Source organism: Camelus bactrianus, chromosome 12 (assembly GCF_048773025.1).
Source record: "Camelus bactrianus isolate YW-2024 breed Bactrian camel chromosome 12, ASM4877302v1, whole genome shotgun sequence".
Classification (NCBI taxonomy): domain Eukaryota; kingdom Metazoa; phylum Chordata; class Mammalia; order Artiodactyla; family Camelidae; genus Camelus; species Camelus bactrianus.
This window is the reverse complement of record NC_133550.1, coordinates 28,554,343-28,579,399: the sequence shown is the minus strand read 5'-3', so window position 1 is coordinate 28,579,399 and position 25,057 is coordinate 28,554,343. Positions and strand designations below refer to the sequence as shown.

Below are 25,057 nucleotides of genomic sequence, written 5' to 3'. Positions count from 1 at the left end.
CTGAACTAACATGAAAACCAATCAGTTCTGTAAACTTGTACTGAATGCTTACTATCTGCTAGTCACACGGTCATGGCTGAGGTCATAATCATAAATAAAATTCATAATTTCTTTTCAGCAATTTAGGACCTACGAAGGGAGACAGGAAGATAAATGCACGGTAAAATCTAAGCAATAATATGTAGAAGGTGCGGTGGGGTGGAGATCAGGACACACAGCACTGAGGAAGTGAAGTTTGAGGTAATTTAGCCTTTAAGACTCAACTCAGATGTCGCCTCTTCCAGGAAGCCTTCCTTGATCCCTCCTCCTAGCACCAACTCTCAGGCTGGCTTCAGTGCCCCTTGCACAGCTAAAATCATACAATATGATTTTAGCATATCATATTGTAATTTTCTGTTTACTTTCTTATCTCTTTCTTGAAGACATAGATTGAATCTTATTCAGCATCGTGTCCTAGGTGCTTGGTGTGGTACATACAGCAGGTATTCAGGAAACATTTTTGGAATGGAACAGTGTAAAGAAACAATGGCAGTGAAGCTGGAGAAGGGGAAGTGGATTTGAGAGATACTTAGGAGGTAACATTGATAGAACTCAGTGACCAACTGGTGGGGGGAGGTTGGTGAGGAAATAGGCTAGGATGTCTCTAGCGTTTTACATTTTCTACTCATTTATAGTAAACGAGGACTCAGGAAAATTAATTGTAGTGAGATTCTAGCGTCTCTTTTTGGCCAACACAGAAATGCCTTGAAATTTGGACTTCATAGGAGCATAGACTCTCCTAACTTGAAAGGAACAATCAGGGCACATTACCCAGCGTGTATCAGAACCTTCTTTATAACAGTGGTCCCGTCTAGCATATGCTTGACCACTTGCAGTTAAGGAAGTCTACCTCCTGGAAGAGCCCTCTTTATCTCTAAATAGTCTTGCCTATTAGACAGTTATTTGTATTGATCTGAAATCTATTCTCTTGAAATTCATCACATATTTTTTCTAGTTCCAAAACTTAGGGTTTAGAGTAATTGTGACTCATCTTCCACAGGACAGGTGGATTAGTTAGGAGGTACGTTTAGGGAGAGGAGGCTTTGCCCCTTCCTTTCAAAGGTTCAAGCTGGAAGTTATATCCACCGTGTGTGTGCACAGACCAGGGCTGGAACTCAGTTACAGAGTCACACCCAGCTGCAAGAAAGGTGGAAGATGCAGCCGTTATTTGGGATTGCTATGCATCCAGCTAAAAATTGAGGGTTCTGGACTCTGAGGTGTGGGAGAATGGCTATCAAGTGATGCAGACACACATTAAACATTTGCAGACATCCATCATTTCCTTTTGTTCCCTTCTCAGCTTCATCTCCTCCCACCTAATCTCTTCTCCAGGCCAAACAGCTTCAAATTTCCCCATCTGTTCTCCAAGGACATGGTTTTGAGTGCTTTTAATAGCTAAAGCTTATTCTCTTCCAAATGAATTCCCAGCTGTTCTTAATGAATCTTTGTTGGGTTCTTGAGGCCATGTTTTCTCATGGTCATTCCCTTGCCCTTCTCTTTTATGCTTTATTAGGGTTTTTAGAAATTATAAAAATAATAAATGCTTGTTGTAAAATTGAAATAATATCAAGGCACATAAAGAAAAAAAAATTGTATCTCTCTACCTCCTCCTTCCCAAGGGAGCCAGTAGCGGTGGTTTGCTAGGGCTCTACCACAGTTTTTCTATTTTCATCATCAACAATATACACATGCATATCTTCATATATATATACACACACATATCTTTCCCTTTTTTAGAAATAAAAATGGTATCATGCCATTTATTCTACCTTTCGACTAGCTCCTTCCCTTAACACATCAGGTGTATCTTTCCAAGTATGTATACACAGTTTATTTTAATAGCTGCAAAATATTCCATGGAATAACTACAGCATGCTTGATGCAACCATTCAAGTTTGTTGTCTCACTTTTTAGTCCATGCAGCACAGCCTGTAATGAGCATCTTTTTATGTATATCGTGGTCTGTGCTTTTATTTTTATAGGACTTTCTAGAAGCAAAATTGTGGGGCCAGAAGATACACTAAATACTGCCAACCCCCCCCACAACTCAAATTACTAATTTCCCCCACACTCTTGCTAGCACTAGATATTACCAATATTTTTCCATTTTTGCCAGCCTGATGGTTGAAATGTCATCACATTGTTTTAGTCTGCATTCCCCTGACAACTTGTTAAATCATCTTTTCCTGTGTACACTCCATTTACATTTTCTTTTTCTGAGCTACATACCCCAAATGTCCCACAGGCCATTTATTTAGTAATAAATTTGAAATCTTACCCAAACCTAACCAAAAATAATACATTTTAATTGGTTTTACCATTTCAAATAATTCATTAGAGAGAAGCACACTCTGGGTAAAATACTGTGCTTCCTCTCTACCCTACACAGTCCTCACTGCTCAGCAAGGGACTGAGGTGGGGACGGTTTCTCTCCAGGACCCCCAGCTGCGACTGGGGAGTGCATCACCTCATCTCTCAGATGCTCTGGGTGTTCAAGGGAGAGGAAGAAGCCCAGCCATAAATGTAGGTGTTTGCATCTGCTGCAGAAGGTAGAGACAGGGACTTAGCATCCTCCAGGGGTAAGGAACTCCCCCAATGTGCCTTATCAGCCCTGATCCAAAGCTCCCCAAACTCCCTCTGCTCCCCACTCTCCCAAAACAAGACAGCCCATCATTGTCCCAGCTGATTTGGGATGGGTCATACTGGCTCCACTTTCCCAAGAATGAACTCTGATCCCTACACCCCAGAAGCCTTTGAAAACCAGGGATGGAACACTGGGGTTCTCTGGGTCCCCACTCCTCCCCCTCCATGCATCATTTCAGGGATGCATCTTCATGCATCACTGGTTTTATGTTTTTAACTAGTTAGGAAAAAATTCTACATAAATAATGGTAGTCGGCACAGAAAAATGTGCCTCGGAGGGATGGCCAACCTCTATAAAATTGCCCACCTCTTCCCCTTACCTTCCACATCACTTTTCCCCTCGCCATAGTAGACCAGACCAATTATTTACATATTAGTTTTACTTAATGTCGTTGGTCTCCTTCTATTAGAATTTAAGTTTCACGACAGGAGGGATTTTTGTATGATTCATTAACTCTTGTGTCTCCAGTACTTAAATGGTGCCTTATTTGATCAATGCTGAGTAAACTGTTGAATGAATAAACGACTGAGTGAGTGGATAGTGTGTTCAGAGAGAAGGGGAAGGAACCAGAAGACCCATGTTGCCAAGGATGTTGAAAGTCCTAATCATGGCTGGTTCCTAACCTCGGTTTCTATGATAGAAACTCTTGCAAGAGAGTGGGTGAAAAGGCTTCCCAACCATGTGGTCACATTTCCTTTAAACAGAACTGTTTTCAAAGTAGTTGATACGAAATGAGGCTCTGGTGCTTTTCTAGTTTCCATTTACCCATATCATTCATGGCTGAGGTTGAGCCCTGCCCACTTGAGATCGGGCGTAGAGAGGCTTAGGCTGAGAAGGCATATTTGGGGGTTAGATATGGGCAGCAAAGAATGTTGATAGCCTTTGAATGGTTGGACAACCTCTCGAGAATGTTTGGAACTGCTGAGAAAGCATTCTCTTCATAGAAATTAGGTCCCTCTAATACTTTTTTTCATGGTAATATTTAAAATTCTGGTGATAATTTCATGCAAAGTACAAGCTATAGTGAGTGGATGATGGAGTCCCAGTTTTTCATCCATATGTCATGGATGGGGCTCTACCTTAAAGCTCCCTAGTTGCAATGATTGGTGCAGAATTTAGAAATGAGCCCATGACTTTAAAAAGGTCCAGGCAGAGAGAATCCCAGGATTTGCTCGCTGGCAAGAGCCTCTCTTTTCTTTGAGCCTTGTTTGAAAGGATATATGCTGAACCATTACATCCATGTTGCCACCATGAGGACAGAGTTTGGTTGAGAACAAGCCAGTACTTTACTTGTTCAGTTTCTGGAAATCCATGTTTCTCTGGGGTTCTTTGTAACTCACTTAAATGCTGCTTCTCAGTCTCTCAAGTGAGTTTTGATCTGAAAAGTACAAATTGACAGACCCCAGGGCTTGGCTTGGGGCTCCTTCTAAGCCCCCCTCTCTTATTCTTACTCTCATCCCTGGCATAATTTCCTCCTCTGGATTCTTCTCGCTGCCACAATACCTGCAAAATACTCATAATAGGCTACTTAGCACAGCGGACTGCAGCCTGTGATGCCCATGTCTAACTCTCTCACCAAATCAAGACTCATTAAGAATAGTGATTATGCCTCATTGATCTCTGTACTGCCAACATTTAATGAGAGCCTTGAACATAGTAGGGGTTCAAAAGTCATAGGAATGAGTGAACGAGGCATCTTCCATTCCATGGAGCAAAAGTTTTGACAAGTTTGTCAGAATGAAAAGAGGCACGATCAGCATTTTGAGGACAAAAGTAATAGGAGATGTTTTAAGGAAAATGATTTTTACTATTAAACTGGTTAATTTGTGGCAGAAGGGCACATTGAGGCACATGATACAGGTTTGCTTTTTCTATATTTTTCTAGTATATGTTGGATCTTACAGACAGTGATCAGTTTCCTTTAGTCACTTGTAATTTTCCACCTGACAGCTTTTAAATGAGCTAACAGAAGACTATTTTATCCATTTCAGAGCAATTTTTTTTTAGAGTCTGGGTCCAATCTGGGAAAGATTGAGTTTATCACTTAATTCAAGCAGCTTCTGTTCCTAAAGCTTGAAACCGGTTTATTTCTTGATGGTGCTTAATCTATTTTATGGCTTTTCTGCTTTTGCTAGAACCAAGCTTCCTAAATTCTGACACACTGTGTGACCTTCAGAAATATATTGCCTGTGAACACCTGGTTAAATGCATGGTCTGATGTGAGGTTTTCACCAGATCAGTCTCCAGCTGGTTAACGATACAAGTGTGTATCATTATCATAGAGTGTGATGGCTTACAGAGCACTGAGTACATCATTGTGCTAATCCTGAAAATAAAAGTAACCCCAGGGTACAGCACAAGCATCTTCCACATTGTTAGCCTGCTGTTGCAAGAGTCCATCATCAGGCCCTCTACTGTCAACCCTCCTAACTCAAAGTCCAGCACGTCTTAGGCACTCAACAAGCATCTATTGAATAAGTGACCGAATGAGTTTACAAATCCATCTCTCACTAGTCCTTGACATGTCTTCTTCCCTCAGATTGGCCCATTTTTTTTTAAAGCCCCCTCTAGAGGACATGCTTATTCTGCTTTCATGATCTGGCATATGCTGTTTCATCCATCTGGGATGCCCTCTACATTTCTCCATTTCCAGCCCAATTCCATATTTTCTTCATCCCCTGTGGTCTCCAGATTCTTCTGTGGCTACAGTAGCTCACAATGACTATTCCCTATCAGTTAATTTCCCTGTGTTATCAACAACTAGCCATAAATATATATTGAAATTTCATACGTTCCTGATTTCGTGGATATTGCAGTTGCCCCTTGAACCACGGGGGTTGTGGGGTGGGTTAAGAGCGCCACATCTCCTGCACAGTGGAAAACCCACCTCTTATATTTTAGTTGGCCTGCGTATTTGTGGTTCCTCCAGAACTGCAGTTCCTCTGTGGGCACGGTTTCACACCTGCAGATTCAACCAATCATGGGTCTCATAGCACTGCAGTATTTACGACTGAAAAAAATCCACTTATAGATGGACCAACCCAGTTCAAACCCGTGTTTTTCAAGGGTCAACTGCACTTCCAGTTCTGCTGATCTGGCCTAATATCACTTTCCAAGTGTTTCTATGTACTTGAGCTCTTCAAATTTTTTATTTAACCAACAACAATTGATTTGTTTTACTTGTTATGTGTCAGGCTCTATTTTAAAGGTTAATCAGATGAAAATACTATTTAGCTGGGGGTGTACAAAACAATAAATAAAGAAGTAAATATAAAGGCAACCTATGGACTGGGAGAAAACATTTGTAAGGCACATATCTGATAAGGGGTTAATTACCAAAATACGTAAAGAACTTACACAACTCAATAGCAAAAAACCCCCAAATATTTAGATTAAAAATGGGCAAAGAAGTTGAATAGGTATTTCTCCAAAGAAGGCATGCAAATGGCCAATAGGTACATGAAAAGACACTCAACATCACCAGTCATCGGGAAATGGAAATCAAAATCACAATGAGATATCACCTCTTACCTGTTAGGATGGCTATTACCAAAAAAACAAAAGATAATAAGTGCTGGTGAGGATGTGGAGAAATTGAAAGGTTTGTACCATATTGGTAGAATGCAAAATGGTGTGACTGCTGTGGAAAACAGTATGGAAGCTCCTCAAAAAATTAAAAATAGAACTATCATGTGATGTAGCAATCCCATTTCTGGGTATATATCCAAAAGGACTTAAACATTTTTTGTTATTGTTGTTGTTGTTGAAGCATAGTTGATTTACAATGTTGTGTTAGTTTCAGGTATACAGCAAAGCGATTCAGTTATACATACATTATCTATTCTTTTTCAGATTATTTTTTATTATAGCCTATTACACGATATTGACTATAGTTCCCTGTGCTGTATAGTAGGTCTTTGACAAAAGGACTTAAATCATGATCTCAGAGAGGTAGCACACCTGTGTTCACTGAAGCATTAGTCATAATAGCCAAGATATGGAAACAATGTAAATGTCTATTGACAGATAAATGAATAAAGAAAATATAGTAATATAGTATATACATACAATGGAACATTATTCATCCATGAGAAGGAAGGAAATCCCACCATATGCAACTACATAAATGATCTGGAGGACATTGTGCTAAATGAAATAAGCCAATCACAGAAGGACAAAAACTGCATGATTCCACTCACGTGAGATATCTAAAATAGTCAAATTCATAGAAGTAGAAAGTCGAATGGTGCGTGCCAGGGTCTGGGTGTGGGGTGGGTGGGGTGGCACAGAAAAGGGAGTTGCTGTTCCATGGGTGTCAAGTTTCAGGTATGAAAGATGAATAAATTCTGGAGATCCACTGTACAACAACGTGCCTATGGTTAACTGTATTACACTCTGCTCTAGAAATTTGTTGAAGGTAGATCTCAAGTCAAACATTCTTACCATAAAAATAGTAAATAGAAAGTATGTTGATGACCAGTGTTAAGAAGAACTATCAAGCCTGGAGGGGGATCAGCAACCTGGTAGGGCAGGGGACGGTTCACTTTTTAAAGGGTGCGGTCAGCAAAAGGCTCACCGATGAGGTAGCATTTTTGCACAGACCTGAAGGATCCTGACAATGACTGAGAGATAGCAAAGGCATTACTGATTTTGTGTTTTAGTGGCTACAGAAACTGAGGCTTGGGGAGGTTAAATATTTTCAGTAATATCACATAATTATTATGAAACAGACTAAAACCATAACCTACACAACTTTACACTTCTCTGAGTAGCCTTTTGTTTCTTTCTTTCTCTCATTTTAGTTATCTGATGACTTTTAATAAATGGCAGAAACAATTTCTTAACTCTGGAAAACTATGTTCTCTTGATTGACCAAGCTATTTTAAAAAATAGATGTTGTGAATATATTTTCTGAATTGAAAATTGAGCAAAAAATTCTGAAAAGTTTCTTAAGTGCTTAGAGGAACAATGGACCAGGTAATTGAAGTTGACATCAAATCAAGATTATGTGATCTCCATAACAATTCAGATCCTTTGGACCTGACAGCAAGCATTAAACACTAACTTGGATGTACCTTGCTCCTAAGAAAAAAGCAAGTATGTGACTAAAACCAGAATTTCTCTCTCTGTTCCATGGAATATTAGCATTTCCTCAACATAGTAGTTTTTCTTAAACTTACAAATAACTGTTTTTTAGTTTAACAAGTTTGGGGAAATAATGCAAACTATATTTCTACCTGGGGAATTACTGTACACGTTGGAATATTAAAGGCTTGGAGAAGTTCTGCATGAAAATAACTCTTTAACTTTATTTGATCTGTTTCCAGAAGTTGTTTGACCCAAGAATGTGCTAGCCTTATCACTTAGTGACATCTTGTGTCATTCTTTCACAGAAAATAGTTTTGGAAATGCTGACCCACATAAATGATAACCTTTAGATGAAGCAGAGCTAGAACAAATTTAGTACTTCTGATCTAACTCTAGATGTCACTCAAGGAAAACAAGATAAGGATTAAAACTGCTTTGCCTTGCTTCTTGAAATAAGAGATGGAAGTCAATTTGTTCCCTGGTTACTTTACATTAAGAAGAGTGTGCCGTTCACAATTCAAACTCTCCTCTCTTTGGATCTCTTTACTCAGAATATAAATATGTAGAAATCTCTCTTCTTACAAAAAGAAATCTTGCCTCAGGTTCAATCTCTAGCCACAGCCTTATTGTTTTTTTTCCACTTAGAGCTAATTTTACTGTAAGAGAAGTCTATGCCTGTCTTCTGCTTCCTCAATAGCCATTCACCACTCACATTACTACTAATCACCTATCCATCCATCCAGCCACCCAACCAGCCATCCAACCAACAAATAGTTATTTGTATCAGGCACAGTTCTGGGTACAGGGAACAAAACAAAATCTCTACTCTTATGGGACTTACATTCTTTTAATGAGAAATAGGTAACATATAAGCAAACACAAGTGTATGGTAAGTTGAATGAAGAGACCTATAGAGTAAAAATAAAGCAAGGTAGAAGAGGGTGTGGGAAAAGATGAGGGTAGAGGTTGGTCAATGTCTTTGACATAATGAATGGTTCAGTCAACACAGGACCAATGAAATTAACCTGACCATGGAGATTTAATCAGAGGGAATCTGCTCATTTTGAGGCTCACAAATTTTGATCAATAATTGAAGGAAGGAGTACTCTCTCTTGCTCATGTGACTGAGAAAGATTGTAACACCTGTTAGTATTGTTGGCATCTTATTTACATGAAAAAATTTAGCCTAAGACTGAAGCCAATATAAAGAGACCAATGTTTAGAGAATCACAAAGAAGTAGGGCTGGATTATAAATTAAACTATGCCCCCAAACTGCCCAATGTTTCAGTCAGGTGGTATAATTAATCATTGTTTTAGGCCAATTTGAACAGAAATGTTTGGGTTACTTGCAACCAGAATCCTCCTAACTCTACAGTTTAGATTTCCACCCACACAGACGTGGGAACATGGGCTCAGGTACAACTGTTAGGATTCTCAGTTGTTCATAGAGATTCATTTTTTGGTCCCTATTTCCACATTATTGCTCCCCATCCCTTTTTTTTTTTGACAGCGATGATGTCCCATCAATGTCCAGGTTCTGGGACCAGGTTTTAAAGGCCCTCCAGCTGCCCAAGACTATTTTTGGCTCAGTTGCTGGGACCCCAGTAGCTGTAGACCCCAGGCTACACAAGTCCAAGGAGACAGCTTTTAAAGTCTGAATGGGCTATGAGAGCTGGTTGTGGGGTCACTCAAGCACATTTGGGCAAATTTTTCCAGAGAGCACACACATCATCTTTGTAGCACTCCAGAGTCCTCTGGAGCAGCGAATGATCTGGATTCCCAGCCAGGCAATGCTTCTTATAAGCACTATCTGCTGCCTACACTGGCTCCTCTTGGCTAGCATCTTCCGTGTCTGGATCGTCAGGGAGAACTTTTCAAAGTGCAAATACTCTCATGACATCCACTTTTGTCACCCTTCAAAACCCGTCAGTGGTTTTTTATTGCCCCAAACATAGTAAGGCACCTCCATGAAATGACCTCCGGCAGGGCTGGCACTAGGGTGAGGCCGTGGGGCACCTGGTGTGCACATTTGAAGGAGGCACTCAGTCTCAGCATTGTGCAAATGGTACTTGCCTGACCCTGAGAGGGAGGGTCTCCTTGCATCTCCCACCCTAGTCACCCTACTCTCCCCACCTTCATGCTGGCCCTGGCTTCCAGGGTATCCTCTGTCCTCCTTCAGCCTCATCTCTCAACACCCACCTACTAACTGTCCTTCCTCTTTGAGATCTAGAGCCCTTGTCTTTGAATTCCCTCTTGTCGGGAACATTTGCAAGGGTCAGAGTTGAAACATAGAACCTGGGCTTCAGCAGATCAGACTGGATGCCTAACCGTGCAGAATGGAGGGCGGCTTGAAAACCACCAGAGCGGCTTTCTTGGTGTGTGCGAGCCTCAGCCCTGGGAGCCTACACATTCTGTCCCCTCCCTGTGGGACATGGTTTTTTTCTTTCTTTGAACATTAAAAGAAAATCCTTCCGGGGTATGTATTATAGGCTGGGCACTATTTTGAACACTTTATAAATATTAACTTATATCATTTACATAATAATACTATTGTTATAAATGGTTTAAGTGAAGTAGACAAGATCACGTAGCGGCTGACCAGCAGCCGATATTAGCATCTGGACATTCCAGCTCCAGGGTCCATGCTTTTAGGTACCCAAGCCTTTGCAGCTACTCCCAGTTTGATTCAATTCGTCGGTTATATGCTCTTAAGCAACAGTTTTCTTTCCTTCCTAGAATTGTATTACTAGCATACAGAAGACATTCTGTAAATACTATATTGAGGCGGGAAGCCCTATAAGACCGGCAGGACCCTAAGCAGGGCCGCTGCTCTCCTCCCAGCACTGTCCGGTTCTCTGGCCCAGAGGCTTTATCTCACTTTTTGCCTCTAAAGCGGCTAACTTACACCTAAAATTCTATTGGTTCCCTGAGCTGACTTCTGATTGGTTATTATTCTCACTCCTGATTGGTTATTACTCTCACTTCTGATTGGTCCATTTTTAGTACTTCATTTGCATGGAGCTCACTTCTGATTGGTCTATTTCTACAAAGCTTGTTCCTGGTTGGTCAACTTCTATTGTACTTTATTTGCATATGATGTTGCAAAGTGTAAAACTGGCAGCCTATAAAAGGCCTGTGTAAAGCTACCGATAGGGTTCAGAGTTTGAGATGTTGCTTGTTTTAGGGTCGCTCGTATAATAAACCTGAGTTCTCCAACTTTTCTGACTTTCTCTCTCAGATAACAGGTTGCTGTCACAACTGAGCTGTAGGGTCGGGCTGTAACACCTTTTTCCGCAACATTTCCAGAGGCCCCAGCGAGATTCAAACCACGCCGGCCCCTTGAGGTGCCGGGAAGGCGGAGCAACCGCCTGGAGGTCGGGAGCTCCAAAGCAAACGAGGAGGTGCGCCACCCGACAATACTCCGGGTCCTTCTTCGCGGAGGTGATTCAGTTCTCCCGGCAGCTATGCCCCAACCGGACTCAGTGGAGGGACGGACCAACTCAGCAAGCAACACGGCCAAATAAGGTAGGAGCCCCGGGAAGCGCCCAGAGGTAGGTTAGGATAATCAGGTTCTGTCCAAGCGGACAGAAGAGGAGACTGATATCTCCTCCAGGCTCCCCGCCTGAGGGTAGTCCGGACAGGGATATCAGGTTATGCTCCTCGCCCGACGGTAGTCTGACGGGGGGATCTGGTTATGCTGCTGTAATACCGAGCTGTAACACAGTTTTCCGCAACAATATAAATTTTGGCTGAATTACATTTAGCAGTACATTTGATTACTATTTGTACTCTCCCTCCCCAGAGTATAAGCTTCTTGACAGCTGGAACTTCGCTCATGGTTGTATCCTTAGCCTGGGCACAGTGTCTGGGACTTGGTAGATTCTCAGCTTTTTGGGCATTGATTAATGAACACAAAATATGGGAGGATTTCCTGGAGCAGGGGCTCCTCTGTCACCTCTTGGTCTCCTTCTGGAGTAGGCATTATCTGACCACCTGAAACTTAGAAGATGTTAAGGTCCAAAAAATGGCTGAAAGAATGCAGTCTGCCTCACCCGGCCTTACTGGGGTTGTGGAGTTGGTCTTGATTAGACTTGATGATCTGAGCACAGGCTTGACAAAGGCATTTTCTTTCCTCAGAGTTGCTCTTGGTGATCAGTATTTTTCCTCCTCCCAAGATGTCGGTGGCCTCTACTGGAGTAGCTTTTTTGGGAATTTTTTTTCTTAGATGGTTGCAGGAGCCAGGAGGCTGCTGAGATGGTGGGAAAGAGACAAGAATGTTAACCTTCTAGGTAAGTCCTTTGTCCTTCAAGAAGCCGTGTTACCAGAAAGGCCAAAATAGAAACATAAAACAACAAAAAGGGAAATCTGCATATTTTCACAAGTAACTAGATATTTTTATTTGTTCTCGGGACTCCTAATTCAAAATTTCCAGCACCTAATCTTGTGCTCTATTAATCTGGTTGGAAGAATGTGACTCATGGATTCCACCACTGTGTCCTCAAATACAAAACCTAAGAAATAATAAATATTCCCAAAGAAGAACTTCTCCGCCCTTAATTGGAACAGCAGCAATGCACGAAAGCATAACTGTAAAAAACTTTTCAGATTTGTACGAAGGAATTGAATATGTAAATAAATATGCTCCAGTCAGAAGAGAGGTAGTTAATTGATCTTACATTGATGACCAATTTTTTAAATACAAAAATAATAGGCAACACCATAAAGAATAGACCAATGGGTGTTTTTATATCAAATTAAAGAATTATACTTGAAAAGTAACTTTTAGCAAATTAAAAAGACAAAAAAAAGTTGGAAAAAGACTTAAAAATTATGACAAAGTTTAATATCATTAATACATAGATCTCATCAATAAATTGGTATAGAAAGTGGTGTAGATAAATGATAGGAGAATTTTCTTTTTGAAAAACAGCAGGTAGGGATGTCTTATCAGTTTTTATGGTCACCAAAATTACATGTAACCAACATCCACCAAATCTCAGCATCGTACATGAGAACTGTTTTGGCTCCTTGTCTGCATGCCTTTTGGGGGTCCATTTGCCAAGGTTTGAATTATCTAGGTGATATTGCTGATCTTGGCTTGGCTCTCTGAAGATTTAAACGGTTGGGTGTAAAAATGTAAGGTCTCTTAAGGTCTAAGCTCCTAACGTCTAGGCTCAGAACTAACAAATTGGCAGGTCCTCCCTATTTGACCAACGCAAGTCAAATTCAAAGATAAGTGGCAGGGACATATTTCTGTCCCTTTAGTGGAACTGTTAAGTCCCATGACAAAGGGTGTTGATGAAAGGTAGGGTGAAGATTTAGGGCCAGTGATGTAACCTACAATAAGTAATGGCTTGGAAGCTGCTTCTGAGAAGTGATCTGTGAATTAGGAGTAGGTATCAATGAGTTGCCTCCATCTGCAAGGGCTGCAGGAGCAGTGTGTTGGAGGAGGGTAGTGGAGAACACAGACGGAATGAGGGGCTTGCATTTTGAGTAGCAATCAAATCTGATACGGATACCAAGCATCAGCTTACTATATGGTTTGAAAAAAAATCTTTAGTGCAACATTGCTTTGAAGTTACTGGAATATCAGTGGACACTTGTTTTGAGGCCACCAGAAACTTCTTGATCAGGTGAATCAGGGATGGTGTAGGTTAATTTTCCAGAGCCTTTTCTTATGTGAAAATAGTAGTAGCTTTCAAAGGAAAAGGAGTGGGTCTCTTTGGACTGAGTTTTACAGCCTATATCACTGTGGCTTATCTGGGAATTTTCAGTGGCAGAGCCCTGGGTCCTCACACCATGGGCTGCTGATGTGACTGAAACCTTCCTCAACTGAGAAAACAAAGATAAGTTCATCGATGAAGAGGGTGAAAGGAATCATTTTACTGAGCTTTGATCTTTGAAGTTCCGTATGAGGATTAATGTGGCCTGTGAAAACCCCCGAATCTCAGTGTCTTAAAACAGTGCCTGGTTCTTGGATCTCTGGGTCAGCGGGGGTTGTGCTACAGGCTTCAGGCTGTTGGTCTAGTTTCAGGTACGCTCTGCACACCTTTCATTCTGCAGCTAGGGCACGTCTTTCTCATGGCAGGTGGCGGAGGTGCAAGAGGCCAAGCCAAATCACGCAGCGTACTTTCAAGTCTTCATTTGTATAATGTCTGTTAATATTCCTTTGGCCAAATTCAGTTAGATGGCCAATCCCAAGATCACTGGGGCAGGAAAAGAAACTGTCTAAACTAGTAGTCGTTCTCTGGCAAAGAGGCATGAATGGATTGTTTCAGTAAAACGATAAAGTGAGGAATTGCCAAAATAATCTAATCTACTTCAAGGGCCTCACTGAGCTGCTAGAGTTTATATCCACTCACTTTCATACTATCTGATGGGACTGGCCCATGTTGTGTAATCCTTTGGTGACTCAGGTGAGAGTTTTAACTTTTGATTTATTGTGCCAGCACCATCTGTCAACCGTGCTAAGATTGTCCTGTCTGACATAAATGTGCCAGGGTTGCCCAACCAGCTTGTGATCTTGGGAAAGACATTCTTAGAACAAGAAGCCAGGGAATTATTAATTTATCAAGACGGCCATTCTTCATCACCCTCAAGTCAGGAATTCGGGTCCCAGGTGAGAAGACATCCTCAGTTTTGGAACTGAGACCAGTCTTCTGGGAATAAGTCAGTAAAAAGCTTTTGTTGTGGTTCACCTTCCCCTAAATCTCACCCAGTAGTATTTGTAAGGATAAAAAGAACAGAAATAATTGTTATGTGAATGTGTTGATATTTTCTTTTTTTTTTAAATAATTATATGAATAGTACGTGTTTGTACTTTCTGTTGCTGCTTCCTATCCTGATGTACCAGTTTACTTTGAGGGGTTTGGGTGTCTATAAATCTTGATCTCTTAGAGACCCACAATTTCATGCAACTCTAAGAAGAGCAAGGACTGGGGAGAGAGAAGTGATGTGAGTTCCGTGGTGCTCTGCCTCCTGTAGCACCTCTTGAATCAGTGCAGTGAAGGGGCTAGTAGTTAATGTATTTAGATACTATCTAGTGCTCAAATCACCATTTGATGGCCCCAACACTCTGGAAATTCTGGATTTCACTAGACAACATTTATTTCTGAGGTTATGCTCCACTTCTGACTGGGTGTTTCAGTTTGAAGCAGGACTCAGCTGATTAGCTAACTCAAGGTCTCCGATACTGGCTCTTATTCCTGGTTGTTCCTTTTTCACTACACCGTTTATTTATTCAATATATATTTATTGAGTGCTCATTGCAAGCTACATCCCATTCTAATACTGAGGAATAGCCATGAAAAGAGACGGTATCTCTGCCTTTAAGATGCTTACAATCTAATGGGGAAGCAGAAAACACACCTACACAACAACAATGACAACAGCAACAACAGCAGAATCTAATTTCAGAATGTGATGAGTGCTATGAAGGAAATTACCAGGGTAATAAGATTAAAAAAAATTAGCTGGGGATGGTGGGTGGATATGCAGAAGGTTACTTTATCTCAGGTGCTCAGGGCAGGTTTCTGAGATGAGATGACATTGATATTTAAGCTGAGACTTGAAAGATCAAAGTTGAGCCAGCTATGTGAGTTGCTGGAGAAAGCTTTTGAGGCAGAGGAAACGGCAAGTGCAAAGACCTCGGAGTATTTAAGAAACAAAAGGGGTCGGGGTGGCCGGAGTGTACTAAGCAGTGAGAATGGGATAAGATGGGGTAAAAGAAGCAGCATGCAGGAACTAGACCCTGTAGGACTAGGAGGACAGGGCAAGGAGCTTGAGTTTTATTCCGTGAGTAAAAGGACATCTTGGAAGTGTTTTCTAATAATTTCAACTCTTTATTATAAAATCTTGAAACTTACAAAAAAGTAGAGAGGCGATTGTTTAAAAAGAAAACAAAACAGACAAACCCTAAATACACTCAGCGTTCAGCTTAAAAAATTCTCAACTTCTGGCAATTTTGGTTCACCTGTACCTCCTACTTCTCCGCCCCAGATTATTTTAAAAGAAGTTCCAGATAGCATAGTTTGATACATAAATGCTTCAGCATGTCTAAGAAATAAGGACTCAGAAAAAAAAAAACTGCAATATCATCATGACATAAAAAATTGACAATAATTTATTAATATCAAAATTGAACATCTCACAAATGTCTTTTTAGAGTTGGTTTATTTGAACCAGAATACAAAACAAATGGACAGATGTAGTTCTTAGATTTCTAAAAGTACCCAAACTTTTACTCTCTCTCAACCTTAACATTTATTTGTTGAAGAAAGCAGATTACTTGTCCTATAAAATTTTCCAGCTTTGCATTTTGCTGCTGGTATCCCAATGGTGACATTTAACATGTCTCTCTCATCCTGAGAATTTCCTGTAAACTGGTTAATAGATGGAGAGGCATGATCTGATTCAGTTGTAATTTTTTGGCGAGAACTCTTCACAGTGGTGCTGTGAACTGCCTATTGCGTCACTTCAGAGAGTGCGTAATGCCCGGTTGTTTCTCTTTTCTTGATGTTAAGATAGATCGGTGGTTTCAGGTGTTGTTAGCCAGATAAAATCACTATAATCAGGAGTGGCAAGGCATGATTTGTACTGTAAAGAGCTCTCTGGCTATTGTGTGCCCCACCCCCCAAAGTCATGAGCAGGGATGGTAAAAAAAAAAATATTTAACAAACTGTATGGCACGAGTTTTGATAAACCATAGTGGACAGTGGACTTAGTCATTGATTCTCAGCCTCATTGTAGGAGTGGGGGCTTGGGAAACAATTGAAGGGCACTTGTAGTGGTGCATGTGAGGGATGGTGGCAACTTAGACCAGGAAGGAGGTAGCAGAGTTGCAGAGAATGGTGGGTTCAATGAGGTTCTCAATACTTAGAGCTATCATTTCTGCCTAGGAACCATGTATTGCGGGACTCCTAATTTGAAGCCCATCCAACTTACTGTTACTGGGTTCTCCTATTGTAGCCCTAGAACAAAGCCTGGTTCTAGAAACAAAGATGTTAGCTCTGAGTAGGAAAACTGAAGAATCGGTGAACCATTGGCGACGAATAATATCTATTGGGTTTCTTTCCAAAGAAAAAAGAAAAACATTTAAGAAAACAAAACATTAATAGGGTATGTGTTGTTTTGAATAAAAAAATTTAATAAATGTATAGACACGGACTTTTATGTTTACTATTTGTATTATTAAAACAAAGTGAATAGTATAAGTGTAAAATTCACTAATGATACATCTCAAGTTGCTGCTTCCTGCTTAACTCATCTCTTAAAAAAAAGTGTGTGTCACCACAGTTACTTGCCTTTAACCACAAGTGAAGAACTAAGTTTTATTTCCTAGACAAAAATGTAAGAGCCAACATTATTCACTTTTCTTCTCTTTAGGTGTAACATCTTGGGAATGACCAATGACACTTTCCTACTGAGAAAGAAGACTTTTCATGGTAGTAGTAACCACAGGTTCGGTTGATTAGTCACATTACTGCATTAGTAAAATTTTTTGTTCTCTACTCCACATAAGGAAAATGCTGAATGCAAAACCACAACCTCAGCTGTCGGTGGAAATGATAGTTAATGGCACCTTGCTGCTGCATCAGTGGGCCAATTCTTGGTAGAGAGGATTACCTTGAATGTGGTTTCCAAATCAATGGATAAGAGTGAACTGTGGCAAAATTTATATAATCCAATTGCTTATCATATTTGAAGTAAAGATTTTTTTTTTTGGTAAGAGAACTCTGGTTATAAGTTACATAAAAACATATACATTATGTAAATACATACATATATACATATGTGTGTGTATGTATGTCTGTGTGTAAATAACTCAAAAAAATCCCTGGGTGTAGAATCAATTGTGCTTTCTAAAAGTTGCAAAAGCAGCTCTAAGTTATGACAGGAACAATTTGGGGCCTCAAAGTATAAATATAGAAATCTGATGGCCTATATGAGAGAGTTAAGGTCATCAAAATAGCCAAGACAAGTCCTAAGAAATAATAGCTTTTAGTCAGCCTTCAAGAAAATATAGATTTGTCAAATAATTTATCAAATTTCACAAACACCACTGAAACAAATGTTTTATCATAATATAAGTTTTCTGCTGACTATTTCTACCCTGTAAAGTATAATTTCTAAAAATCTTAGGATAGTATTTTTTTTTCTCCCTCAAAGAAAGAGCTTTTAGGCATATAATCCACTTGGATTGATAAATCTTTATCAATAGTTTTTCAAAGAATATTCTGCAACAGTATTATAATGGTAAGTCTTATAATTGTTTTAAATGCATCATGTAACAAGACATTTTACTTCAGAGATTGTAACTGGTGATTAACATTCAAATGTATAAGAAAAATCAATTACTTCTATTGTGTAACGAGGACTTATTATTGCATCACTGCGGCAGCTCCCAATAACAATGCTGCCAACAGAAATTTTAGGTAGATTATAATAAACATTTTTTAAAAAGTTTTGCCTATTTCCCACTAGACAATTTCCCAAGTAAGAAATCAATTTTTTAAGTGGTTCATCATTTTCTTTTTGGATAATGATTTTTGAGGCCAGCTTTCCAAGATATATTACATAGGTCCCTACTTATCATGGATTCATTCTACTTCTCTGCACTCCAGTTTCCTGCTCGCTGAAATGAAGACATTCAGTTCAGAGACTACAAAGCTCCCTCTGAGCTCTAGCTCTCCTGCAAGCATGTGTCATATTCACTTCTCCCTGTGTCTGTCCTTACAGGGTTTCTCTTTTTCAGGAGACCTTCCTCCTATGGCTCCATCTATAGGTATTAAAGGAGACATGTTTTCCCCAGGTGATCCAGAAGGAGCCTGGAGCTCCCGTCCTTCTGGGAAATAAGACCACTGCTCCCTCGACCATTGGCAGGAGTGGAAAGAGGACTGACCCATCTCTGTTCTTGGTAGGATCTTCCACATTCATGGCCTCCCCACCACTCTGGACTCCGAGACCACCAGGGATAAACCCCTGGTTCTCTTTATCCCTCTTTAAGACAGATGCTACACGAAGCCCAGATTCCCAGGTCACCTCTCATCTTAACAATGGCTCTGTACTTCCTCTTCTCTGATTCCAGCTCCAACCTTTGGAACCCTTCCACTGTGTCCTCTGAACTCATTGTCAGTCACCAGCAAAACCCTTTATGTCTTTGACATTCTTCCTGAACTTCGCCTTTTTGGTGTAATTGACCTGACTCTTCCCCGGGGGTCTGGCTTCCTTGCAGCTCTCTCAAGATATGGCTATTTTTCCTCCCTTTCCCCTTAGACCCCCAGGCCTGGAGGTGGAGGGAGTTAAAGTGTACTTGTGTTTCATCACAAACATCCATACCATTCTCCTTCCTAAAACTCATTAGCTTCTTCCTGTTTTAAATATTGTATCAGACTATGTCACCCACTAGTCCTCCCATGAGTGGTCACCAATATACTGACTCTTCAGTCATTCCTTGTCATTCTAGAAAAATTTTACCCACAGTTTCACTGTCATTGTCTCCAGTGCCACTCCTAACACAAACTTCAGTATCTATATAGATGGCGCTGGTCTCTTAATTCCAGGATCTCCCTGCCACCAAGATCTTGCCTTTTATCCTCCTAAGCCAGCTGCTTCCATGGAGAGATCCCATAACTTGCATTATAATAACAGCAGCCCGCATTCCCCCTATCATCTCAATTTCATGGACCCTACTCTGACTTCCCAGTCCGTCCCGTCTGGAACCCAATCCAGCAATCATTCATCCCCAACAAGGCTGAAACTCCATAAATCCTTACATCTTTTCATTGCCCCTCACCTCCTTTGTGTCTCCCCACCCTTTAACATCCAGCCTAAATTTCACAGTCTTGTCAATTGCTCTCTCTCCCTTCTTCATATTCTCCCGACAAAAACCTCAATTTATGGCTAAATCCAACTCTCTGTTGCCTACTCTGAGCTCTGTTCCTGATGGCAGTTCCTCAAGTTACAGGGGTCATATTGATCGTTTTGTAGAACTTGCATTAGAAACTAAAGCTATCAAGCTGGCAGCTGCCAATCAGCAGCAGCAGCAGCAGCAGCAACAACAGCAACAACAACAACAACCACACCCTAGCTTTCTGCCCACCAGGGCTCTAAATGCTTTCTAAACACCAACGTGTTTGTCCTTCACAGTTTCTAAGAGATACATACTGTCATCGTTATTTTTAAAATTGAGGATAGTAGGGTCTGGAGAGGCTCAGTAACTTGCCCAAAGTCACAGTCAGTGAGTAGTGTGGTACCCCACTGCGTCTCTGGCTCTAAGGTCTAGGTTCTCAGTTGCTACACCAATTGCCTCCCAACTTAGGGTATACTCAGTGAAAAACATAAACTGAATCAGAAAGGAAAAGAAAAAGTAGGCATGTTTAAGTAGGAATGCTCTGTTAATTGCAACCCTTGTAGGAACCCAGTGCTCCAAGCGCTTCCAGAAGGCTCCCTGAAAGTGGTTTCACAGAGTTACCCTTAAGTGTAGCCGGCATGAAACACCCTGTGAACTTGCTGTGCAGATGCTGGGTCTTTTCTACTTCTTTATTTTTGCTCCCATTGTTGCTGTGGCACTTTTCTCTCCACTTTTGTTGGGGGAGCACCATGCTCTCTCCACCCTCCTGCTCACTCTGCCCCGGGGTGGTGCAGGGCCTCATCTGGCTGCTGTGTTAGGGAGGATAAACAGGACACACGTATTCTAGTCCCTTCCTCTTCTCTCTTTTCACCCTGGGAGTGACCTCCTATGGGGAGCGTAGGTTCTGTTGGATTTCTGGGCTTAGTGTGTGTGTCCATCCTGTCTAGCACTGTTGGCTGGGTGAGTCTCATTGTGAGCTTCAGTTTTAAAATTCCCACTTGCCCACAGATTTGAGCCATATTCATGAATATCAGCTCAATCAGCAAAAGAATGATATTTTGTTTTTCCATGGTTCCATTTTTGGTCTTATTTTTTTCAACTGGCACAGAACCAGGAAGAAAAGAGGGATGTTATTTATTGTTAGAATGAACTCTAAAATTAACTCAACTGACAGCAAGAAATCCAGCATTTCCTTCTTAACAGGTTCTTCAAACTTCCTCTTAACCAAAGTCCTGAGGACTTACAAATTAAAAAATGTGGTTACACAGTGAAGTGGTTGTGGGTGGCCATTTCCTCTACTGCCACTTGGTGTCGTTGCTAAAAGAGTGACCCTACACTGTATGATGGGTGAAGCTGGCCAAGATCCTTGTGTTGGCCACAGAAGCACTCCAAGTAGGTGATGTCAGTCTCCCTGTGATGAACCGCCCACGGCACTGCAACTTAGGCTTCAACTTTGCTGCTCTTAATCCTCAGTTCTTTCTGTCCCCACATGTTGCCACCTCTCAGGTGTGTCCTGGTTCCAGAAGCACTTGCTCAGAACTGGTTCCAGCACCTGTCCCCTCTTGTACTCAAGGACCCTCTTCAGCCCTGAGATCCATTCCAAAGCTATGACCATTTTTCCTTTTGAAGTTACCAAAATCCAAAGGGTCTGCAATTCTCTTTGTATTTTTTCTCTCTGCATAATGGCCATATTTGTTCTATGTTGACTCTCTGACTGATTACCTGCAAAATTGGATTAAAGTAGTATTCACTTCATAAAATTAGCAGAAGATTGAGTTAATATATGCAACTGGTATATAGTAAACTTCATTAAATAATTTGACAATGTTTGTTATTGTAATTCCTTGTTTGAGGAAAGGCAATGTCCTCACTACTTGATAAAATGTAATTTGTGGGGAAACCAGCTACATGTGTATGAAAGGTGGTTGTACTGGGTTGATTATAGAGTCCCTCCAAAATTCATGTCCTGGAATCTGAATATGACATCATTTGGAAATAGAGTCATTTGAGATATAATCAAGTTAAGATGAGGTCATACTGGATTAGGGTATGCCTTCGTCCATATAAGAGGAAGGAGATTTTGACACAGATAAACACAGAGTGAAGTCAGCTGTATGGAGGTGAAGGCAGAGATTGGAGTTATGTTACTATAAAGCCAAAGGACACCAAGTTTGCTGGTAACCACGAGAAGGCAGAAGAGAGCAAGGCAGGATTCTTCCCAAGAGTCTTCTGAGAAAGTATGTCCCTGCTGACACTTGTTTTTGGACTTTTAGTCTCAAGAACTATTGAGAGAATAAGTTTATGTTGTTTTAAACCACTTAGTTTGTGCTAATTTGTCATGGCAGCCATAGGAATTCAGTACTGTGGTAAAGAGAAAGGATGAAGAATGAAATACTTAGCAAATAAGCCCTTCCTTGTCTTGAAGAACCTTCTAGCTTAGTGGAGAAAACACATATAAACAAAACTATGATATGATACTTATTGCTATGTAGATAGACAATATATTGGGAGTACAGAAGAAGAGAATTGTACTCAACCTGAGTAAGTCCATGAAAACTTCCTGGAGGAGGTGATGTTCAAGCTGTGTCTGAAAAAGGAGTTACCAGGTGACAAGGGTTCAGCCTGAGCTGGAAACTAAAATCAGTTTGGTAAGGCTAGAGCTTAAAATATGAGTCAAAGAATGCTGAGATGAGGAGGGACAGGTGGTCAGAAGCCCAGGGAGGGTCCCCTGTGTCACATTAAAGAACTCGTAGTGAAAAGTAGTCCTTGTCTGAGGAAAGACCTGATGTAATAGTCACTTTCGAGAAAATCTGTAAAGGGGGTTGAAAGGACTACAAGCAGAGACCAGGAGCTGTTCAGGCAGCCGTTGGGGTTTAGGAAAGACAACAAGGCTATTTCCAAAGGATGGGGGAGAGGCTAATAATACTAGATTAGAGATAAAACTGGAAGACTGAGGAGACTGATTAGAGGTAGGAGGTTTCTTCTTTTTTAGAAGGTTTCAAAGTAAAGGGGTGGCCACCACCACACACAACACGAAAGAAGGAAGCTTAGGGTGCATAGACTATGGGATGACTGTCAGACAACGAATGGCTATGAACTCCTTTGGGTGTATATTCCCCACTCACAATTGTCCCCTTTGAGAACCACCCTGTAACTGGCAGCTGTGTTTTGGTTTTCACAGGTCTAAGAGTCAGGGTTTGGAATACAAATTGCTTTAAGTATTTCGTGTAACAAGGTTTTAATCACAGGAATTAGTCTGACTGAGTCACTGTTGGGAGCTTTGGTCAGGCAAGCTGCCCCGAACGACATCAGCCTACAGCACTGAGCTGTGTGGTTTTTAAGACTGGTCCTGAAGCATCTGTGAAGCTCGAGAACCTCTAGGAGCCTTCTATGGACCATCTCAGTCTGCAGAACTCATGGGGGACATTCTCAGGAAGCTTGCTCAGAAGCTGCTTTGAGCCTCCTATCTGCCCAGGTGTCTCCCTCAGGAGAATAATGGCCTCTCCTACCTTTACAGGTGCCTTAACTGGCCCACTCTACCTAAGGAATCTACAGAGAAAAGGATTCTGGGAAATGTGGTTTCTGGCTTCATTGCACCACAGAGGAGAGAGCTGAGAAGGCATGTGGGTTCTGCTAGGCTGGCCACAGGCAATCCAGATGGGTTGGTTAATTCCATTGGTAATTCTGGTTTATGATACAGAGACAGCTGAGTCTCTGTCTCTGACTGGAACCACAGGACAAGTAAAAACTCCAGAGCTGCAAGGTGACCATCCTGTGGAGGAGAAATAGACAAATACGCAAGAAGAGAAAGAATGGAGCAAATGTGTCTAGAAAGATGAGAAATCATGTAGCCTACGGTGAGAGAGGGAGAGAGAAGAGATCTCTTGAACTATGGCTGAACTTCCTGGCTTGAATTTTCTGAGCAAAACCTTAGAATAAATTACCTTTTTTTTTTTTTTCTCAAGTAGCTCAAGTTGGTTTCTAGTCCTTCTAAATAAAGATGCCTTAAGCAAGGTAGCATCAAATTGGGAGTGATGTCTACTCAGCAGTGAGATGGGTAGGTCAGAGGTTCTGGAGAGAGAAGTCTACTGGAGGTAGAGATTGAGAGGCCGTCAGTAGAGGGAAGGAGCAGAACTATGAGCACGGAGGAGTTCAGATAAGGGTTATTTTACTCAAAGGTGAATGATCATGCAGATATTAAAAGAGTTGTAAGTGGATTGTTAAAAAACACTTCAGTGCTAGTGTAGAAAAAAAACTTCTATGAACAAATGAATACAATTATAGTGTGAAATGAAGTTGGAAGGATTATAGACAAGTAGGTAAATAAGTATGTCTTCCTTGAGAAATGTTACAGTAAAGTATGTTTACCTGCCTGAATGCTTTTCAGGCCTTAATCTTTGGTATGCTACTTGATAATGAAAGAAGAGAATCTAATTTTAAACTACTTTCCCAGTACAATTAGTTATAATTTTGAGCTTAGTTGTGTGTGTGTATGTGTGTGTATTTGGTTCTGAGAATGCTGCGTATTTTTATGTAATAGATTATGAAACTTAGAAATCACCAATTGAGTTTTAGCATGTGCACTTAAAAAATAATATCATCAAAGCAGTATTTTCATAGTTTTTTTTTATTTCAGGAGGAAGATACATCTGTATCTCCAAAAAACTGAAATTTCAAAGCTATAATAACATTTCATTTACACATTGATGTTGAAATGTGATCCTAAGTTAATAGACAGAAACATCTAAATTTTAAATAACCACTTTCTGTGAGGTAATTTGTAAATTAAACCCATGTGATAAGCTCCTATTTGCTGGTCCAGCACCTTTCTTCCTTCTTTACAACCTGGCTTGTATACATGATTTATGGGAGTGATTACCATTTTTTATCCAAGTCCACAGTTGATTGTCTCTGGGGTGGGTGCTTGACTTAGGTTTAACTTCTTAGAAGCTTTCCTTGATTTTTCTGGATGACTGCAGGAGCCTCCTAATTGGTCTCTGTTTCTACTCTTGCCTCACTAGAGTCCAGTTTCCTTTTACCAGTCACAACAATCCTGCTAAAACATACGTCAGGTCATCTCATGCTCTTGCTCAAAACCCAATGGAGACTACCCATTTGCTTACTAGAATAAAATTCAATTTTTTTTTTCTATGGTTGTGGGATCTGGTCTCTGGCTGTTTCTCTGACCTCACTACCTACTCTTCAGGTCTGGTCACACCAGCTTTCTCCCTTTTTCTTGCTGTAACTCATCCCTGGCTCAAGATGCTCCCCTGTTGGGTCTCTCCATTTTGCTGTTCTCTCTGCCTGGTCACACTCCTCCCAGTCATGACCGTGACCCCTTCCTTCCCTTCAGTGAGGTCTCTGCTCAAATGCCCTTTTCTCAGAAAACCCTCCTCTGACCCCTCTATTTAAAACAGTGCTGTCTGTGGTTCCT

The 25,057-nt window shown here is 40.9% G+C and overlaps 1 long non-coding RNA gene across 1 annotated transcript; it reads left to right on the top strand.

The window, feature by feature from the left end:
* Nucleotides 1-10,948: 10,948 nt before the first annotated feature.
* On the top strand, nucleotides 10,949-18,205 carry LOC123612978 (uncharacterized). Its single transcript, XR_006720301.2, has 3 exons — nucleotides 10,949-11,297; nucleotides 11,910-12,061; nucleotides 17,157-18,205. It is a non-coding gene; the product is annotated as an uncharacterized LOC123612978 (long non-coding RNA).
* The last annotated feature ends 6,852 nt before the right edge of the window (nucleotides 18,206-25,057 follow it).